General features: G+C 37.0%; 1 pseudogene; it reads right to left on the bottom strand.

The window, feature by feature from the left end:
- Positions 1–912: 912 nt before the first annotated feature.
- Positions 913–1,685, bottom strand: LOC149163657 (serine/threonine-protein phosphatase PP-X isozyme 2 pseudogene; annotated as a pseudogene).
- Between the last annotated feature and the right edge of the window lie 13,132 nt (positions 1,686–14,817).

Genomic DNA, 14,817 nt, shown 5'->3' with positions numbered 1-14,817 from the left:
TTGCACCCGGTAACCAGGACTTCCCAGGAGGTCACCCATCCCAGAACTCCTCTGGCTCAAGCGTGCTTAACTGCGGAGTTTTTCCCCACAATCAAGCCCACTTAGCTTGCTACCCCATTTGCAAAACCTTAGCAAATGGTCATACTTTACGACTACCTCTCATGGAAATGGTCATACTTTGAATGACTTACCTAACGCAGTTGAATCCCAAAAATGATTAATATAATGCACTGCGTAAATCCCCCATACTTAAATTTTTTTATTTTTATTCAAATATCAACACAAAAATAACAAATTAAAAACATTGTTTTTAATTTATTATTTATGTGGATTTTTTTAGAATTTTTTAGTTGTTAATAATAAATAAAAAAAACTAATTAAAAAACAAACCGTAAGCCAAAATGAGCTCATAACCACCGACGATACTGATGGATCTTTCCACTGTATTCATGGATCTTGCTGTATTCATGGCGAGGTTTTGGTAGACTGGATCATATGAACGAGACACCTATTAGTAGGCGAGATAAGCCAGGCAAGATAAGCCAAAATGGGCAAGCCCCTGAGCATCCTCACTTCTATCCAGCTGCATTAGATGCACAAGCTGCCCGACGGCTTCTGAGTTGATGAGGCTTCCATCTTTGTTAGTGATTCTGGCAATTTCTTCGGGCCTCATAATGCATTCTTGTTTGAAATGCCCTGTATCACTGCCAAGCCTAGCCCATGAAGAACTGGGCTTCTGGTCGTCTGCAAAAGAGGGGCTCCCTCCTCCTTTCCTTCCTGAAGACTCCCCTTCGCTACCCATCGAATAAATCCTTGTTGATCGAACAATCACAATGTATTTGCAGATTGTGAAGAGGTTGCAGAATTGGAACCAGAAGTGCCCAAAATCTCCGGCGCGCACAGATTGAAATCTTATTCTTCGATGCTATGGGTAGCTTGTTTGTGACGAATTCCTTCCATGACCAGCTGGTGAGCACGGCAAATGAAATCAATCTTATTGGTATGATTGAATGTAGAGACAACATTTCCTCCAAAGAGAAATCCAGCACCTCTTGGACTTAGACCCCAACCATCAACAATGTCTTCTGGATCTGACCAAAGAAGGTCACACATAGCACCATCATGAGGCACTTCCTGCTTTCTATCAATTGTTCTAATCTGATCTAAATTTGATATCGCAGGAGAAAGACCGCCATGCACACTAAAGATACGGTTCTCAATAAGTGCAGATAAACTCAAGTAGTCAAATATATCTGTGCAATACCGCCACACATTTACTGATCCATACCTCCGAAGGCATTCATCATAGAATCCATATACCTGTGTAATCTGCCGGCTATCATGATTTCCCCGGATAAGTGTGATTCGATCAGGATATCGAACCTTCAACGCAAGAAGCAGCAAGAAAGTCTCCACAGAGTAAAAACCCCTGTCAACAAAGTCGCCTAAAAACAAATAATTGGTCTGCGGACAATCTCCCCCCACTTTAAACAGCTCTTTCATATCATAAAATTGCCCATGGATGTCTCCACAAATAGTGACGGGAGCGTCAACTCTTTGGACATTGCTCTCCTCGACCAGGATCTCCATGGCCTTCACGCAGAGGGACTTCACTTCCGATTCCTTCAAAGGCTCGCATCGCTTCAGTTGCTCTATTTGTCTATCTAGGTTCGACATTTCTGTACTCTTCTAATGGCCGCACCAACGATGGCGGTGATGTTGGCGATCCACGAGGAAAAAAACGGTTTCGATCGATCTGTACAGGCCCCTGAGGCAGTACATTGTCATCCACTACTCCGAGCGTAAGGCGCAGAATATGGAAGACGACCTCGAAACTGTGAAACAGATGTGAATCTCCCACCTCAAAATCAACGCTTTGATCGGACATGGATTACGCATGTACAATTTATAAATGATTTGGCTTCTCTTTCAGGATCTGGAAACACCTTGTTGAGGTCTGGAAAATACAAGTGTCATGGCAGTAGTATTGCTCCAGTTAATCTTGAGGATCTATTTGTTTCTGAGATGTCTCCTAGGGGACCATGCCTTGAACCTTCCGTGTTTTGCCAGATAACAGCATTTCAAAAAAAATCGCACTGGACATGTATACATAGAGGGAAGACAACAAAAGAAAAAAATTGTATAAGATCGTGGCAGGATGCAACACCTCAAGATGTGAGGTATGATCAAGAGGCTTAGGATGGACTCTGCAAATTTTCCATTTTATTGTGAAGTACTTAATTGAAGTACTTATTATTAGTATTTTTTTATACAACAAATGAAAACATATTATTTTTTATTTTTTATTATGTTGATTTTTTTATTGTTTTAGATTTTTTGTTAAACAACAAATTAAAAAAACACACATTTTTTTCATTTGTTATTTAAGTTGATTTTTTTTTTAAAGTTGTAAAATCAACAATTTTTTTTATTAAAACCTACTATTAAACAATAGCTATAATGAAGTTAGTTTTTTTTTTTTTTTTTTTAAATATCTAAAAAACCAAAGAAATGGTTATTTTTTATTTTTATTTTTAATAATAATATGTATATATGATACATATATTATTAAAAAATTTATTTTTTTAAATCTAAAATTAAAAAACTAAATTTCATCTAAAAATTTAAAAATGTTTTTTTTTTCATTCACAAAATTCTTTATTGTCATGTTGCACATTAGTTCTCCAGCAAGAGTAGTTTTATTCGAACGAAATCAATAGATTTTCTGATCTTCCTGGTCGCACGAAGCACAGGAAGAGAGCATACTAGTTGATTGCTTCGTTTTTATTCATGCAGGGGGGTGTTTTTGAGAAGACGAAATTTAAAACTAGCTAAACACTAAACCATTAGAAAACTCAAACTTAAACTTCTTTGTGAAGATCCTGCTGTCACCAGGTCTCACAAGTTATTTTATCTAAAGAAAAATACTAGTACTAAATTAAATTTCTAATGCCTAATCCCTTAGCACCATCCCCGGCAACGGCGCCAAAATGTTGGGCAATTTATTGGGCTTAAATTGCTGCATTAAATTATCAACCAGGGAAACTCGTAAGCTTGTGATGGTGCTAGCAATATATATGCAAGAGTAGGCAACTAACTCTATGTCTAACTAAATTATTTAAGATTCAATATAATATGCAAGGGAAGAGGCTCCTAACTAAGGAGGTCCTGGTTGTCCTTCCCTACAGTATCATAGAGAAATCATTCATAAAACCAAAAACTTGAAATAAAGACAAGAGAATGAACTTAATTGTTGTTCAGATTCAAGTAGAGAGAGAGACTAACTTAGTCTCTTGATTGTCCTCTCATGTACTAATCTAAACTAAACTAAGATTCATTCACAAGCATAAGAAATGAAATAACTTGAAACATGAAAGCAAAATGATGGATTCCAATTACCATATAAATCAATGGAGAGAGAGCCTAACTTAGACTCTTGGTATCTCCTCATATGATACTTGAAACATAAAAGCAAAAGAATGAATTTCAATTATCATGCAAATCAAATAGAGAGAGAGAGCCTAACTTAGACCCTTAGTTGTCCTCTCATATGCTAATTAGATTCTAATTTAAAACTCATTCATCAATCACAAACAAATCCTCAAACATCTAAACAAGTAAATGAAATAAGATCTAATATGAAATAACATGTTTCTCTCATCCTTTTAGAGTGAGCTCAATTCTCTTAAGAACAAGACAAATTATTCCATATACTACATTAAGGAAACTTATATCTAAAACTACATAAATTCCATAAATTCATATCCTACATTAACACAATTTATACCTAAAACTACATAATGGAAATATATGAAAAATGAAGCTTTATTCTATTCCATCATAAGTTGGATACAATGCTCTAAGAGTCCTCCCTTTGGAATGGAGGAGGTACTCCTATTTATACAATAGGATGAGATAACAAACTCATAATGATGATCCACTAATCTCTCTTTTAGTTCCATACATTTCTCAACCATCTAGACACATAACCCTATCCTCCATGATTTCCTCCATGAGGTCCATGATTTTCTCCATGATCTTTTCCATGAGGCTTATCTTATCAAATTCGAATTTGATCATTCAAGGCCACATAAAGATGCCCTGGAAGCTTCCTTTGTGCCTACACATGTCAACAAACTCATTCTAATTGTTAGGTATAAGTATAAGCATTTTATTTTCTAAAGTTTAGCCATAAATTCACTTAAAAATGTTAAGAATTAATAAACTTTGGAAAAGCATAGTTATAACCCAATAATGAGGTAAATGGAATGATGTGGAGGTGGAATGGAGGTGACATGTAGGTAAAATGTGAAGATATCGGTGAATAATGGAGTGAAAATAGGGACCATTGTGAGGCCCAACAATAATCATCGCCGGGTCCGGCTGTCACCTCTCCGCTAACTGCATGACCCCTAGGCTCCACCGATCGCGATATGCGATGTGGCTTCAGGACCCGATATATATATACATATGTATATATATCATGGTTAATAAAAAAATCAGGTCCGGAAGATGGAAGCGCACTATATGTATATCAGCCTTGGGCCTCTTGATGACCCCGCCAATAGCAATATAGAGATATAGCTTCCAGATCCGAAATATATAAAATAAGGTTAATATTACTGTCGGGTCTGGAAGGTAACGGTGAACACTAAGTCTTAGTGTTAATTGCGATAGGTGGAGAAGGGGTTCTACACATGTTTTTTGAGCATCTCCGCTATAAAGAGCTATGATGGGAATAATGATGCGATGGAGGGTTTTGTGAGTTAAATAAATCCCGATGAGCATATGAATGAAGGGCTTAAACAAGGTTATATGCGAGGGATTTGTTAAGGGGATTTAACCATTTGTGAATGGAAGATTTGACTCTCCAGAGAGCTAAATCCCTCAGGTAAAACAGATCATTTGGAGAGATGCAAGATTAACTTCTAGGGGACCCATCCAAAATTGTTGCCAAGGAAAGTTTTGAATGGGTGGTGGTTGTGGCCACAAAAAATTGATGGTTGGATCCTAGTTAGAGTGATGTTTATGTGTTGATTCATTTATTTGTGCATGTCTATACATTGTTATGATTATGTTATACATGTATCACGTTGATTTGGTAATCTTGTAGATAAGGTATCCTCCCCAAGCTATACTAAGGTATGTCAATTTATTTTGATTTGGTTTATCTAACATATTATGCATTGTAGGAAGAAAGAGATAAAATGGCTAGCGAGGTGGTAGACTACATAGAATTTCCCTATGCATCAGAAGAGCAATATGGTGTGGGCATACTTCTGATTTGGACAATACACTGAGGAGATTGAAGGAAGAGATAAGGAGTTGTAAAGCAGATAATGACTGGATCATACAGGCACAAGAGAAGCAAGTGGATGTTAACTCTATACTTCTTTAGATTTTGTCGGACTTGCAACAATAAGGGCCACTTCAGATCATCCATGCACATAAGGATGGGACTAATGGATCGTATGGTAGTAGATCTCTTGGTAGACATAGGTCAGATAGATCTGACATGGTGAGAGATGGAAGGTTGTTGGACACTCTGGAAAGGAGGGGAGATGAATATAGGTATTATGCTAGTTCTAGTTCTGATAGACATCATGATCGCCGTCAATATCATCCTTACGAGATGAATGATAGGGGGTACTTTCTGGATGAATTCAAGAAAGAAAAAATACCTACTTTTGATGGAGATGTGAAGGAGTCGGAAGATGCAGAGGCTTGGATACTTGCATGAAAAATTCTTGGAGTTGCATAAGTGCACAAATAACATGAAGGCCTGGATAGCTATCTTTAGCTTCAAAAGTAAATAAAACATCTAGTGGGAAGATGTTAAGTGGGTTAGAGACATCAGGACAGAAGACTTGAGTTGGCGAGAATTCAAGAGGCTTTTCAGGAAGAAGTACTTGTTAGAAAGGTACTATGACAACAAGGTGAAATAATTCTATGAGTTAAAGACAAGGTCAATGACAGACAAAGAGTATATGACCAAGTTTCTTGAGTTATTAAGGTATGTGTCGTATATTACTAATGATAAGGATAAAATTTTAAGATTTGTTAGTGATTTTCCATTAGAGTTTGGAGATGGGATTGAGTATGATGAGCTTCAGTCACTTAAGGAAGTCATTGGGAAATTGAAGAATTTATATGAGAAATCAAAGCGTAAGAATGAATCTTAGCATGGATGGAAAGGAAAAGACAAAGGTAGAGGTAAATGGTATCCTAAGAGGACAAGGCCTCAACATGCTGATGGGAAAGAAAATGTGGCACCGCAAAAGATATTTAATGCAGCTAGACAAGGACATGGGCCACAACAGGAGAAACAACATAGAGGTGAGGGCATTGGTTAGTTGGAGTGTTAGACATGTCGTGAGAAGCACCTTAGGATATATTGTTTGCAACATCAGGGTGGAAGGCCTAAGATATATAGTGCACAGGAAGCATAGACTGTTGGGATATTGGTTAGAGTATTCCACATATATATGTAGTAGTGGACAACAGGCAAGAAGAACACTAGATATCTATAATTGAGATGGACGGTAAGCTCTGTGATCAAGTTATTTCTATTTTTATTGACCCTAGATCTAATTATAGCTATGTTAGTCCTAACTTGGTGGATAGATGTGGGTTGAATAAGGAGTTGGATGCAGACTCTTGGTTAGTGCAGTTGGCTACAGGTACGAAGAAGCAAGTTCATCTTTGGGTAAGAGCTTGTGCATTTCATTTGAATGGTATGCTTACAACAACACATTTGAATGTATTACCACTGGGTTGATACAATATTTTATTGGGCATGGATTGGTTGTATCTACATAGAACCAAGGTTGGTTGTTATGGAAAAGCTATTGAGCGTGTTGATGACAATGGAGAACCAAGAGTCTTGCAAGGTAAGAAGAAAGCCACATCAATTAGGATGGTGACAACTATACAAGTAAAGCGTAGCCACAAGAAAGGGAGCAAGCTATTTGTAGTACACATTTCCAGTGATAAGGTTAAGGAGGTTGAGGATGCAAATGTGTTGAATAGGTACCAAATGTTGCAACAGTTTGGGGATGTATTTCCTGAGGACATTACAGAGTTTCCACCTCACAGGGAGGTAGATTTTTCTACTAAGCTAGTGTCAGGGGCAGCTCCAACATCAAAAGCATCTTATAGGATGAGAACACCTGAGTTGGTTGAGTTAAAATTGCAACTGAAGGAAATGTTGTACAAGGGATACATTAGGTGAAGTGTATCCCATTGGGGTGCACCGGTCTTTTTTGTAAGGAAGAAATATGATACTTTCCGATTATGCATTGATTAAAGGCAGTTGAACAAAGTGACAGTCAAGAACAGGTACCCTTTACCGAGGATTGATGACTTGTTTGATCAGCTAAAGGGAGCAACAATGTTCTCGAAGATTGACTTGAAATCTGAATACCATTAGGTATGCATCAAAGAGGAGGATATTTACAAGATTGCGTTCAGGACCAGGTATATGAATTATGAGTTTGTTGTTATTCCTTTTGGCTTAACAAATTCTATAGGTACATTCATGTGTTTCATTAACAGTGTTTTGCATCCATATTTAGATAATTTTTTTATTGTGTTTGTTGATGATGTACTGGTATATTCTAAAAATGAGGAAGAGCATGTCGAGCACTTAGCAACAATATTGAGGTTGTTGAGAGAGCATCAGTTGTATGCTAACCTCAACAAATGTATCTTCTTTCATACTAGGGTACACTAATTGGGACATGTTGTCTCCAAGGAGGTCATTACAGTAGATCGAGAGAAGATAAGGGCCATCATGGAGTGGTTATCTCCTAAGACTGTGGATGAGGTGAGATCTTTCATGAGTTTGGAAAACTATTATAGGAGGCTCATCAGGAACTTTGCATAGATTGCTTATCGCATTATGTCATTGCAGAGGAAAGTTAAGAAGTTCGAATACACCAAAGAGTGTGAGGCTAGCTTCGAGCAGCTTAAGTAGTTGTTGACACATGGACCAGTGCTACAGATTGCAAATCCAAACAAAGAGTTCATAGTATGACATATGCTTGCAAGAGAGGACTTGGTGGAGTCCTTATGCAGGATGGATAGGTGGTATGTTATGAGTTCTGAAAACTCAACAAGCATGAGCAGAACTACCCGACGCATGATCTTGAACTAACAATGATTATACATGCACTAAAGATGTGGAGGCACTATCTTGTTGGTAGGCAGCTTGTGCTTATGAGTGATCACATTGGGTTGAGGTATTTTCTTGACCAGCCAAATCTGAATGCCAAGAAGGCTAGTTGGTTGGTCATGATCAATGATTTTTACTTTGAGATCAAGTACATCAAGGGTAAAGAGAATAAGGTGGCAGATGCTCTCAGCAGACAGCTATAGGTACATCACTTGGTAGCTATGAGCTACTATGGGGCAGACTTATAGGACAAGATATTGTGGGTAGGCTAATAGGATGTCAGATATATGGAGATTGTCCATAGGTTGTAGCATGGGAATGGTACAGGTACAAGTGATAGTACATGTACCGGTATAGGTGATGGCACAGGTACAGGGACAAGTAGTGGTATAGGTACAGGTGTAGGTGCATAGAACTTGGAATATTGTCTTACAGCAGAAGGATTGATCAGGTTCCCAGACAGGATATATGTACCCAATAACAGTGAACTCAAGAAGTTGATCTTGAGGGAATTTCATGCAAAACCTTATTTGGGTCACCCAGGTTATCAGAAGACACTCATATCAGTGAAGAGATATTACTATTAGTTGAATCTAAAGAGGGATGTAGCAAATTTTGTAGCTAGATGTTTCAACTGTTAGTGAGTGAAAGCAGAGTGCAAACATCCAAGTGGACTGCTACACCTGATCACTATTCCTGAGTGGAAATGGGAGGTCATTTCCATGGATTTTATCATAAGGTTGCCAAAGATAGTGCAAAAAAATGATTCCATCATGGTCATTGTGGACAAGTTAACAAAGGTTGCACTCTTTGTTTCAGTGAAGTCTACTTTCTCAGCTAGTGATGTGGCATAGGTGCATTTGAGATGTGGTTAGACTACATGGTGTCCCAAAGATGATTGTGTCAGACAGGGATGCAAAGTTCACTTCCAAGTTTTTGAAGGAGTTATTTGGAGGTTTGGGCATGGATTTTGCCTTCATCACAACTTATCATCCATAGATGAATGGACAGAAAAAGAGGGTCAACAGGATATTGGAGGACATGTTGAGGATGTATGTGATGCAACAGTAGGGGAAGTGGGAATAATATCTCCCTTTGGTCAAGTTTTCATACAACAACAGTCATTAGGATCCACTGAGGATGAGTCCTTTTAAGGCATTATATGGGAAAATTTGTAACACTCCCATTAGCTGCAGTGATCCGGTTAGCAGAGTATTGAGTGGACCAAATATGTTGGAAGACATGGAACAGGAGATGCAGGTGATCAAGAATAATCTCAAGGCAGCACATGATGGACAAAAGAGTTATGCAAATAGGAACAGGTTGTTCAAGGAGTTCCAGGTTGGGGAATAGGTGTACTTGCAAATCAAACCAAAGAAAAGGTCCTTGTGGATTGGCTCATGTGCCAAGCTAGCACCATGGTTTTGTGGACCCTTCAGTATCATTTAGAGGATTGGGCCATAACGTTTTCCATGTATATTTTCTTAAGAAGTATGTTAAATATGTTGATCATGTGATTGACTGGTCTGTATTGCAGGTGGAACCAGATGGAAAATTTCAGTCAGAGCCTCATTGTATATTGCATAAAAAGGTGCTCATGCTCCAGAACGAAGCAATAGAGTAAGTTAAAGTGCAATGGAATCACTTTGGACCCGATGAAGCTACACGGGAGATGACAGATCAGATGCAGGCTATGTATCCTTCCTTGTTTACCAGCTGAGGCAAAGCAGCCTTGATATGGTGGTTTGGTAGTTTCTTTATGGTGGTTTTGTATTTGCTTATGATGGATTGGTGTATGCTTTATGGCGGTTTAATATTTTCTTTATGTTCATTTAGTATATGTTTTATGGTGATCGATATATGCTTTATGTTGGTTGATACATGCTATATGATGTTTTGATATAGGCCTTATGATGTTTTGATACATGCTATATGACGTTAATATATGTTTTATATATGTTTGGCATATGTTTTGGTATATATATATTTTGATGCTGTTGCTATATCTACACCCGTGTATGGATGTAAATATTGTAACGAGCTATGTTATAATGCTCCACTATGCGGTATGGGTGTCATGTCATTATGGTTATGTTATCATGTTATTATGCTATCATGTGGTTATGTTATCATGATGTTATGTGAATTGGCACTCAGCATAATGATCATTGTAAATACCGTAATGAACCGTGATATAAAGCTCCACTATGCAATATGTTGTCATATTGTCATGATGTCTTTTTCTCTTGAGAAAATCTTTCATTGTAAATACTGTATCAAGTTATGTTATAAAGCTCTATGAGCAGTATGTCCTCTTTCAGCAAGTTGCTAAGGTATATGAGTGATTGAACATCGAGGACAGTGTCCCCTAAGGGGGAGGGTTTTGTAACAACCCTAGTATAAATTCCATGTATTAAAGTTAAAAACAATAACCACGGATGAATGGGACACTTATTCCAAGCTGAATGTTGGCAAAAACATCCTGGGCATGTTCATTTGGTTGATTATGTCTAATGAAATTTTCAAAGGATATGACTAAAGAATTAAAGAGGTAAAATGGAATTTCTGGCACATTTATCTATGAAAATAATGGAAATTAGGAGAAAAAGGAGATGAAAGGTCATAGGTTTCATGTGAGGAGGAAAATGAAGAAAATAGAAGCCTCATTCATAAAAAGGATTATGAGGATTAGCTGGTAACCTTTTGTCAGTTTAGCTTTGGAGCTCTCTCATTATTCTTTCTCTCTCTCTGTCTCATACTCTTCGACACTTAGAGTTTCCTTGGAGCACTTTGGCATTGGATCAAGAAAGGAAAACAAGGCAAGAGGAAGTAAAGATAAAGCAAGGAAATACAGGATCAAGCAACTATAGCAGGCTTCATTGTAGGTATCAAATTTCATGTGTCTTTTCCATGCTAGATTTTCCATCCATGGGATTTCATGTGTTTATTTTCTACCATGGCATGGGTTTTTTTGGGTGTGAAAATATTTTCAGCCTAGCCTTTCCATTTCCTAATAGCTTTGATGAGATGGGTTCTCTTATGTGGGTTGTATGGGATGGATGGATTGGATTCGAAGCTGATTGGGGTGGATCTCCGAATTGACAAACACATGGTGGTAGTGGTTGATGGGCATCTAAATTAGACATAAATTAAGGTCCATGCCTCTAAATTAAACATAAATTAAGGCAAATGACCATCCTTCAACACATTAAACCTCTCTTTTTTCATTAGATAATGTATTTTTAGCTTTAATATATTCATTAGGAAGGTTTATGAATAATTGCATATTTGTGCCTAATATTATTTACTTTTCTAGAATATTATGAGAATATTGGGAAGATTATGAAGATTTGGAGGAGGAGATCATTTAGGGACTTGCTCCCTACTACAGGAGGATCACTATTAAATAATAATTCAACAAGATATTATGGAATTATGACACAGATTGTGGAATTCCAATGATTGAGAAAATCTAGGAATCTGTTCCCTGCCATTTACTACAAATTCCTAGTATTGGGGACTAGATCCACTAATCAAGGGATTTTCGTGGGGAAAGCTTCTTCCATTTATGGGGAATGCTTCCTAGTAATTTTGTATAAGTACCAAATCGAATTTTCCTCTAGGAGAAGATTTTAATTAGTGTCCTTGTGGAGAGAACTCGTATTTCTGCAACTCCATTGTATTTTCTTGCAGGGATGTAATTGTATTGGTGGAAATAATGAAGATTAGTGTCATGTTAAACTTATAAATCTTGTTCTCCTCCATAGGTCTCTGAGTTTCCTTGGGATTGGCCATACCAGGAGCCTTAGAGCCTGTTTGTATCATTTTCTTTCCTTCTTTTCACTTCTTATTCACATGCATATCTTGCTTTAATTTCTTTCTATTTATGCATTTAGTATTAATGATTTATTGTTGTAGGATTGGGTTAAATGGTTTATGTAAGTTCTTTTGTAGGATCAAAAGCATCATTTAATCCTTGGAAAATATTTGGAAGGTCATAGTAATCATTGAGCTACTTGGATTAGTCTTCTTATTCCAAAATCTAGATTTCTGGAACTCCTTTGTGGCAACTAGTAGTAAATTTTTGCCATTTTCTAGAGCATGCTAACAAGCTTAAATTGAGTTGGTTCCACTTGAATTAGATCAAAAAACATTCTAGCTCATAAAAAAAACTACCCCATTGCATTTTCACTTGATTAGGTTAGACATTTTATAGATTTACTAGCTGACTACTTCTCGAATTTCTAGATTTTCGACTAGTAATTTTTCTGCTATTTTTTATCATGGGTTAACAGAGGTGTTTTTGAGTGATTCCACTTGGAATGGAGACATACGACATCCTAGTCAATAACAAAATTCGTCCCATCCATTTTGGATTTGATTTTCTTGGTCATTCGATGAATTATAAATTCTTATAGTAAATCTGTAACATCTTGTAGTAAAACAGGGGATCCTATAGGAGAATTAGGGGATCCTGTAGGAGAACCAGTACATCCTGTAGGAAATCTTGCAGCGGTCTGTTTTGAGCCAGAATTGAGAAAAATCATAATTGAAGCTGGGATTAGGCCCATACTTGATCTCCAAGCCATCAAGATCATTGTACCCCTCTTCCTCCACACCTGTCTCCCTTGCCAAAGATCAAGGAAATATTAGCATTTGCATTTATAAAGCAAAAATATTTAAAAAATGATTTCTTTTATATTTACACATGAACACAACATTTAATTCTCTCTATATCATATTTCATGCTTATATTAGTTGAAATATCAAATGTAACAAATAGGGTTACAATAGGGTTCTTTTTCAAGCAAAGCGTGTGAATAAGTAGATAGAGGATTTCATGTTACTTTACAAGCATTTTTAAATTCAGTATTTCATTCCTGCAAATAGGCAGCATTCCTTTTCTCCCATGACAACAAAGTAAGGACACATTGTATGCTGCACATATATCCTGTACCTCTCAAGTTTGTACGAACCCTGGGTTGATAATTAAAATTCGGTAGCCTTGGGAGTTACAACATTCTTGTTGCAATACCGAGGCTCATCACATTTTGGCATTGTTGCTGGGGAGGTGTCGAAGTATGCATTGTTTTCTTCGCTAGTTGATTCATTTCTTTTTACTTTGTGCAAAAAAAAAAAAAATTGCATTAGGCATATTTAATTTCAAAAGTGGAAAATTGCATTGCATTATAGTTTTTATTCAATCATAAAAAAAAATATCTCCAACACCAACCCACCCCCCCATTTGATCACAGGGTGCAGTAAGAGCCACATCACCATTCACTTTTGCAGGTAGAAGAAGAATATGGCAAAGAATGTAGAAGAAATGGATGGAGATGATGACAATGAGGAAGATCCTCTCGGATTTCCCATTCAAGATACTGATGGTAGTGTGCACATGAAGAACATCCCTCCATCTTTTCTTCCAAAATTTCATGGTCTAAGGTGAGAGGATCCGGAAACCTTTCTCTTTGAATTTGAAATTGTTTGTATATATTATGGTTACTTATTAAAAACTCAAAAACTGAGATTTTTTCTAGCAACATTGAAGGATAGAGCTCTTAAATGGTTCACGAGTTTATGGACTAATTCAATAAGATCATGGAATGATATGCAATAGATATTTCTAGAAAAATATAAAGATCATGATCTTAAGGAAGAAATCTTTAGAATGAATCAAAGAGAATATGAGAGTGTTTAGGATCTAATAGAGAGTTTCATGTATAATGTTAAAAGGGAAAAACTACATCATTTAGGATCTGACAAACTAAAAACCCTCTTACTTAGAACAATTAGGGATGAATGGATTAATATCTTTGATCTCATGAGTAGAGGTGATGTATACCAATTATCATTTGAAGAAATTTGTGAAACATTCAAACACATATCAAGAGGAAGGGAAAGAGTAGGTAAATCAACATCAATATCGATAAGTCAAGCTAAACTTGGAAATTTTCTTGATAACTTTAAAACATAAATTCTTAGCAATCTAAGTGAACAAATAGAAATGTTAAGAATACAAAATGAGAAAAAATAAGATGTTGATATTCATGTTGTCCATGCAGAATCACATTATGTTAAATGTTGCTCCTCCTTACAAAGGTTGAAGGAAGTTCACCAAGAGGACAATTGAGCAAGTCAGTTGCCAATGCAACTATGTTATGTAGCTCCAAGAGGACCATGGCAGTATAGTAAACCTAGTATTATGTAGGAGCCTAATTCAAAATTTCAAGGTTATGCATATCCACCTCAAAGTAATTGGAACACACCCTTTCCTTGGCAACATTGGCCATCTCAACCCCAAAACCAATGCTTGTAACAAGGTTGGAAAGGAACTTATGGGAGCCATCCACAATATCCTCAGTATTTTCCTAAATATCATCCATACCCAAATCCATGTTATCCTTACCATTCACCTCCACCACAACCACAACCCCAACCACATCCATATCAAATATACACTCCCACTCAACTACCTGTACTACCATTTCCAAACACACACATTGAAGTAGCTCAACCCACTTACAATGCTGAGGTACAACACTTCCAAACATCTCCCCTTGAGCTCAATGGTATTCACCATAGCTCAGGAAGAGTATTGCAAAAAAGATACTATCTTGATATCATTGAAGGAACACATCCAA

This window comes from Pinus tabuliformis, chromosome 5_1 (assembly GCF_031772625.1).
Source record: "Pinus tabuliformis cultivar Carrire ecotype Pingquan chromosome 5_1, CPIR1, whole genome shotgun sequence".
Lineage (NCBI taxonomy): Eukaryota > Viridiplantae > Streptophyta > Pinopsida > Pinales > Pinaceae > Pinus > Pinus tabuliformis.
This window is presented reverse-complemented; position numbering and strand designations above follow the sequence as displayed.